Source organism: Arachis ipaensis, chromosome B04, assembly GCF_000816755.2.
Source record: "Arachis ipaensis cultivar K30076 chromosome B04, Araip1.1, whole genome shotgun sequence".
NCBI classification, from domain to species: domain Eukaryota; kingdom Viridiplantae; phylum Streptophyta; class Magnoliopsida; order Fabales; family Fabaceae; genus Arachis; species Arachis ipaensis.
Genome location: NC_029788.2, coordinates 126,600,490 through 126,606,912, shown reverse-complemented (window position 1 = coordinate 126,606,912; position 6,423 = coordinate 126,600,490).

Sequence of the window (6,423 nt, the reverse complement as noted above, 5' to 3'; positions counted from 1 at the left end):
CTCCTCCTCCTCCTCCTCCTTCTTCTTTCGTTATCGTCATCACCAACAACACCAACATTTTGCTAATAGATTATTTTTTCAATCGAATTGAATGGAATGCAATTGCTAAATTGAATTGAATTGAATTGACGCAAGTGTTCTGAATTTGAATTTAATTGATAATCTGAGGTGTTTCGAATTTGATTTTATATAATGTACTATGTTTCGTTCACTCAGTATTATATAATTGTTTCACCATGAGTACGTGTTCGGTTCATTCTGCAGAAAGCTGTTTGAATTTGATTTTATATAATGGATTATGTTTCGTTCATTCGGTACTATACAATTGTTTCACCATGAGTACGTGTTCGGTTCATTCTGCAGAAAGCTATTTGAATTTGATTTTATATAATGTATTATGTTTCGTACACTCAGTACTATAGAATTGTTTCACCATAATGACGTGTTTGATTCATTATGCAGAAAGCTGTTTGAATTTGAATTTATATAATGGATTATGTTTCGTTCATTCAGTACTATACAACTGTTTCACAATGAGTATGTGTTCGATTCATTATGCAGAAAGCTGTTTGAATTTGATTTTATATAATGGATTATGTTTCGTTCATTCAGTACTATACAATTATTGCACCATGAGTACGTGTTCGGCTCATTATGCAGAAAGCTGTTCGAATTTGAATTTATATAATGGATAATGTTCCATTCATATAGTACTATACAATTGTTTCACCATAATAACATGTTCGGTTCATTTTTGTTATACACAATTCAAAACTCTTCCTCCTCACCTTCTACTGCTTCTTCACCAGAGAGAGAAGGAGGAAAAGACAAAAAATACAGCAGCAACAACAACAAAAGAATGACGATAAGGAGAAAATACGTGAAGAAGAAAGAACGCAAAAAAGAAGGAGGAGAATGAGGAGGAGGAGGAAGGCGAAGAAGAAGAATACGCTTCGTGCGTAAACGAGCGTGAGAAGAAAAAGAAGAAGAAGCGCGGGAGAAGAAGAAGAAGAAGATGCGTGGGGGAGAAGAGAAGAAGCGTGAGGAAAGAAGAAAGCCGAAAAAGCGTGTGACCTAAAATTGCTTGGATGCCTCTTGGTGGGACGATTTCAAGACTTTGTTTATTAGCTTATTTGGAATTCCGTTTTGTTGGCTTCGCGATGATCGATCCCCGGGCCATCATTTTTTGTTGTTTGGATACCCGTTTTGTTATTTGGATATCCGTTTTGTTGGCCTTCGGGTGATTGATTCCCGGGTAGCCGTTTACTTATTTGGATATCCGTTTTATTGGTTTCGAGGTGATCGATTCCTGGGTAGCCGTTTACTTATTTGGATATCCGTTTTATTATTTGAATATCTGTTTTATTGGCCTCGGGGTAATCGATTCCCAGGTAGCCATCTACGTATTTGGATATCTATTTTATTATTTGAATATCCGTTTTGTTAGCCTCGGGGTAATCGATTCCCGTGTAGCCGTTTACTTATTTGGATATCCGTTTTATTGGCCTCGGGGTAATCGATTCCTGTGTAGCCGTTTACTTATTTGGATATCCGTTTTATTATTTGGATATCCGTTTTATTGGGTTCGGGGTGATCGATTTCCGGGTAACCGTTTACTTATTTGGATATCCATTTTATTGGCCTTGGGGTGATCGATTCTCGGGTAACCGTTTACCTATTTGGATATCTGTTTTATTATTTGGATATCTGTTTTGTTAGCCTCAGGGGAATCGATTCCCGTGTAGCCGTTTACTTATTTGGATATCCGTTTTATTGGCTTCGGGGTGATCGATTCCCGGGTAGCCGTTTACTTATTTGGATATCCGTTTTATTGGCTTCGGGGTGATCGATTCCCGGGTAGCCGTTTACTTATTTGGATATCCGTTTTCTTGGCCTCGGGGTGATCGATCCCTGGGTAGCCGCGTTTAGTTTGTGCCGTCGGACGGGGCAATGCTTTTGAAAAAATTAATTTCATTTGTGGTTTGAGTCTCGTTAAAACCTCCTCGATCTTATTGCTTTGGAAGGATGTTTCTACGTATAGTAGCGCCGTAAGTTGGTGAAATTTCAAGATCTTGGGAGCTTGGTCCCGTCTAGTCTTTCAAGCCTGTAGGCTCCTTTCTGGATTACCATCTTGATTTGGTAGGGACCCTCCCAGTTGGGCGTGAGCATCCCTTCTTCGGGAGTGGGTGGACCGATATCGTTTTGTCATAAGACAAGGTCTCCTGATCCGAACTCTCGTCGTACCGTGCTGCCATTGTACCTTAGGCTTATTCTTTGATTTAGGGCTAGCTCCCGTAGGTGTGCTATGCTCCTGACCTTGTCTGTAAGGTCCCACTCCACTTCTTTGTCGTTTCCTCGCATGGTTCTGCGCGGACTTTGGTCGTGCATCGAGGTCGGCGAGGAAGATGCCTACCGTGTCTCGGGATCTCTTACCGAGGGTCGAGTTGGTGTTCTCACACTCTACCGCGACTTCCCGGTCTCCGCGTATTGTGCCGATAATGCCGTCGTCGGCTTGGAACTTCATGAGTAAGAATTTGGTGAAGATGACCGCCGAGAGGTTGTTAATGGTCTTTCTCCCAATGATGATTTTGTAGGCGGTGGAGTCCTTGAGGATGAAAAATTCGGAGAGGATGGTCTTTCTTTGGTTCCCGGCTCTGATGGTGAGGGGAAGTGTGATGGTGCCGTCCAGTTGAAGGAGGTTATCCCTAAGCCCGATTACCCCATTACGGTGGGTTTGTAGGTTTTCGTTTCGGAGCCCGCGTTTATCGAAGGCTCCCCTGAAGAAGATGTTGGAATCTTCTCCTGTATCGACCAGTATTCTTCTAACCAACCCGGTTCCTATCTTTGCGAAGATAACGAAGGGGACATCTTTTGCCGAGGTGCTGTATTGGTAGTCCTCGGGGGAGAATGTTATCGCATTATTGGTGATGATGGCCGGGGGTTTGGTTTCTGACTGCCAGGACCTTGAGGTCCTTTTTTAGTGCCGATTTCGACTTTTCTGACGTATCGTTGCCCATTATGATGTTGACGACTATGGTCGGGTCTGTTTCCGGACTTTCCCGGGAGGCTTGTCTTTGTGTGCTTGGGTTGTGTCCTTCCCTCTCTATTGATCTGTCTCTTTCTGTGCGCTTTGACTCCCTGATGATTTTGACGAACTCGGGGAGCTTGCCGTCTCGTATGGCTTGCTCCAGAGCGTCTTTTAAGTCGATGCAGTCCTGTGTTCTGTGCCCGTATCCTCGGTGGTAGTTGCAATATAAGCTCTTGTTGCCGCCCGTTCTTTCCTCAAGTGGTCGGGCCTTCGGAAGGACACCTCGGTCTGCTCTTTGGTGGTAGATCTCGGTGATGGGAGCTGACAAGGGGGTGTAATTTAAAAATTTCCCGATTCTGGGGGTTGGTTTGCATTTGTCGGTTTGGGATGTTCCTTTTGGTTTTCTCTTGGTGGAGGGTTTGGGATGTTCCTTTCTGGGGGGTTTTCCCGCCTAGCCCCGCCAGAAGCCCGCCCCGCCCCGCCTAGTGAGGCGGTCCCAGAATCACAGCCCGCCCTTCCTAACGGCGGGCTGGCGGGCCGGCGGGCTAAACTTGTCAAATATCTTTTTTTTATACTTTTAACTATTACAATTTCTAAAAGTATAAACAAATTATAATTTTTATATTCACAAACATTAAAGTCTTTATAATTATAAATATTGTTCCCAAAGCAAAATAAACATAATCCAAAACATAATTATAAATATTGTCTCTAAAACAAAATAAACATAATCCAAAACACTCAATTTTCATCTTCATTTTCTTGTAAGTTGGGTTGGGAGAAGTTGGGTTTTGGCAAAAAAATTGTAAAAATACGCCTTGCAAAAAAAATACTAAGCCCGACGGGAAAACCCGCCCCGCCCCGCCAAAGCCCGCGGTTTAAGCGGTGCGGGTTAGGCGGACTTTTGCTATTTGGCGGTTCCAATTTTCCAGCCCAACCCACCTTTTTGGCGGGTTACGCAGGCCGGCCCAGCGAGTTTAGGCCCGTTTTCCACCCCTAGTACTGTCGTTCTGCCGTTTGTTGGTCGCCACGACTTGACTCACCTCCTCATTAGGGATGTCAATGGGGCGGGGCGGGGGCGGGGGATGCCTCCCTACTCCCCGTCCCCGCCCCCAGAATTAATCCCCATTTATATTTAACATTCATATGAAAATTATAGTAAAAAAATTAAAAAATAAAAAAAGCTATAAAATACTATTACAAACACACAAACATATCTTATCCAAGATTATAAGTCCAGAAATACAACATAGCAAATTATAATCCATAAAATAAAATCTTAAAATACAACTTCCATTCTTAAAAAAAGCAATAATATATAGTCTTTAACATCAAGTATTTTTTGATGGTCAGCATATTCAGCAAGAGAAATCATAATTGCTTTAGATACATAGAAGGAGAGAAAATCAAGCAAATATTTCAAAATCAAACCCTAACTATTTCAAAATTATAAACCCTATATGTCTAATTGCTTTAGATACATAGAAGGAGAGAAAATCAAAATAATACAACACAGTGAGTAGTGAGTAGAGAAGACTGAATAATAGGGTTAGGATTTTTTAATTGGTGAAATTACTAAAAAATCCACCTATGTTAGAAATAAAGTAAGATTATTTAAGAAATTTTAATCATTCGGAGAATTATCGGGGATGGGGCGGGGATCCCCGCTCGGGTCCCCGCGCCTGTCTCGGGGAAATTTTGCTCCCCATCCCCATCCCCACGGAGAAAATTTCCCACCAACGGGCCCCATTCAGGCGGTCCCCGCGGGGATCCCCACCTCCTGGGGATTTTTGACACCCCTACTCCTCATCGTTTATGTAATCCTTAGCGACGCTTTGAATCTCGTGCATAGTCCAGACTGGCTTCGGGGTGAGATACTTTTGGAAGTCCTCATTCATAAGCCCATTGGTCAGGTAGAGGCTCGCGACAGAGTCCATGAATCCATTGACCGTCAGACATTCGTGTTGAATCTGTCCAGGTATTTTCTCATAGATTCGTCTTGTCTTTGTGTGATTCCGAGAAAGCTAATGGAGTGTTTAGCTTTGGTGATTCTGGTGATGAAATAGGCCATGAACTTTCTGGTGAGATCGTGGAAGCTGGTTATGGACCCGTTTGGGAGGGCGTTGAACCATTTGATCGCAAGTCCAGCCAGGGTTACCGGAAAGGCTCTGCATCGGACCTCGTCGGCGGCCCCTTCCAATTTCATCCTGGCCTCGAAGGTCGTCTGGTGTTCCTGGTGATCTTTGGTTCCGTCATATTTCATGTCTGTGGCCTTGTCAAAGCCCCTAGGGAGTTTTACTCTTAGCATCTTCTCCGTGAAAGGGGTGGTCCCCATTATCACGTGCTTGCTTCTTGTGTGCTTGGCTTCCCGATGTCGTCGGTCATCCTTCGTGTCGCGTCGGTGTCCTGGGTCGCGGGAGACGCTGCGATCGTGTCTTTTGTCGTGTCGCCGCTCAGGCGACCTGTGGCGAGATCTTGACCTGGAGGTAGTGTGGCTTTCCGCTTTTCGTGTGGTGCCGTTCTTTGGTAGTAACTCGGCCTTCGAGTTCCTGCACCCAGAGGCAGAGGTCCTTGATTATCTGCGCCGCCTTTTCTCTTAGGTTGTCGGGAGCTCGTGTTTCGATGGCTGTTCGACTGTTCGGCACGGGGTTGGTTGGTAAACGGCGCTTGCGACCTTTCCCTGGGTGGGGGGTGTGACCTCCGGGTGCTCGGGAGTTGGGCTTCTGGTTGGTGAGTTATGGTGATGCCTTGGGGATTGCTCCTCAAGTTCATCCGCCATGCCGTCACGACGTTGCAGTCCCCACAGACGGTGCCAATGTACTGGATGCCTCCGGTACGGGTTGAGAGATGGATCGGAAACTTGCGGGTCGAGGTGGATGCCGGATTATTTGACTGGAGCAATGGGGGTGGTACCTGTAAAGACACTCCGACACTCAAGTAAGAATGAATTTGAGAGGTATAAGGTGTGTAGAGTGAATGACATACTTGAGGGGGTCTGGGGCTCCCCTTTATATAGGTGATGATAATTATCTTATTTTATCTTATTTGATTAAAATAAGAAAGGTATTTGAATTTGATTGTTTGTTAGAAGCTCTAGTGGGCCGGTTCCGAACCTTCTAGAAGGGTGAATCGGTTCGGATCCGAATAACCGAATTTGGAGACTGTTTCGAGTGTGGAAGTCGTGGGCCGGATCCGTAACAAATTCAATAATGAACGTTTTCGTCCTTTTTGTTTAATCTTCACTTAGAATAAAATACAAATTTTATTTTTCCAATATGATCATTATTAATTTCACATAATTGTTTTCAATAGCACCAAAAAAAAATTATATTTCTAAATACATCGACAAATATGAATAGCAAATATATTCAGAAAAAATGATTTTAAAACACAAT